We start from the raw sequence: 1,593 nt of genomic DNA, 5'->3' as shown, positions 1-1,593 counted from the left end.
GTGACAGACGGGGAAGACAGGTTTCAGCCGCTCGGCTTCCTGCCGGAGAGACGGGGAAGATCCTGTCGGCGGAGGAGGGAGTCGTGTTTTAAATTTAGCACCAGTCTGATTAACGCTCTGCCCGGCTCGCTGGCCTTTTTTACGACTCCGAGCTTCATCCTGGTGACAGGCCGGCGGAGGTCAGACAGGCCGAAAGGGCATCGGAAGGCGAACTGTCAATCACTTCGTCATTTCGGGGTTTAGAAAAAAAAAGGCAGATGGTGACTGAAAAAGAGGGATGACACTTCTGCACAGGAAGGAGAGACAGAGGGAGGGATGGATAGAGAGAGGATGATGCATGCTGATGTGCTGTCCTGTTTAAACGTACATTAATTCAATATTTATTTAGGGATTTATAAATGGTTAATAGACAGTAAATCAATATTTATGAGTCAGGTAATGAATCTGTCAGGACACGATCAGCATTTTAATGCTGCAGTGATTCTGGAACAGAATCTACATCCAAAGACACAGAGGGAGAGATCCATCCATGGAAGCCCAGGTTTGGAGCTACCCCCCGGGGCGTCCTCCCAGAGGGAAAACCATCTGTCGAAGGTCCAGATACAGTGTGACGGACACTGACTCTGGCCTCTTGTTGACCCTAAATGAGGGTGAAAGGCCGATCGACTGTTCGCCTCCAGGCTCAGCTCAGAGAGCAGTGACAGTTCTGTGCGATGCCCACGTTCCTGCCAGCGCCGCACTGATCTGCCTGTCGAGCTTTGGCTGCTTCTCACACGTGGTCATGAACAAGGTGTCAGACCTGGAGGCGTGACGGCTGGAGAAACGAGTCCCTGGTCAAATGACACGATGTTTTTATTTTAGCGTGAAAAGTGTTTTTGTCAACATGTTTTCGCTCAGTGTCGGTTAGGATGCACTTAGTTATTATAAGTTATTATTAGAGTGAAGCCTAAGCAGCCAAAATAACTAACAGATCAATGAAAAGTGAATAAATTCGAGTCGGTGAAACCAGGACTTCAGATTAAACTGCAACTGTTTTTGACCTCAGTCACATTTCTGTGATTGAGCGGAGCTTCTTTTAAACAGAGAACATATTAGAGACGAATTACCGTGCTGTACGAGCGTGTGTGTATAATCCAGATCACATTTCCAAATCATGAAGCTTCCAAAGACTCAACCAAAAAGCCAAAAAAAGCTTTTGAAACACAGAATCTTTTCTCATCAATCTGCTTTGTGCTGCGTTTGAGTCCAAACAGCATCTGAAACAAACAGCTTGACGCTGCATCCCGTCACCAGTGAGCGTGTTGGCAGAGCCATCGCTCGGCTTCCTGCTGGAGTAAAAGCCTTGTTGGTTCTTCTGATGGAAGCAAAGCGTATGTTCTCGTTTAATCTGAGCCGATCAAGCAGTGAACTCACTTTCCGTTTGTTAATAATCACTGTGTCTGTGCTCAGTTCAAATCCGAGCTGCGTCAGGATCAGCTCAGAACCTAATGAATTCCTGTAGCTGCACCGTCAGCAGGTGAGCAGCTCGACACTGCAGTGAGCTCAGGTGCTCCATTAATTAGGTTACAATTAAGTTCCACATTTAAGAAGCAA

This window comes from Toxotes jaculatrix, chromosome 13 (assembly GCF_017976425.1).
Source record: "Toxotes jaculatrix isolate fToxJac2 chromosome 13, fToxJac2.pri, whole genome shotgun sequence".
Taxonomy (NCBI): Eukaryota; Metazoa; Chordata; class Actinopteri; family Toxotidae; genus Toxotes; species Toxotes jaculatrix.
Note: the sequence above shows the minus strand (reverse complement) of the source record.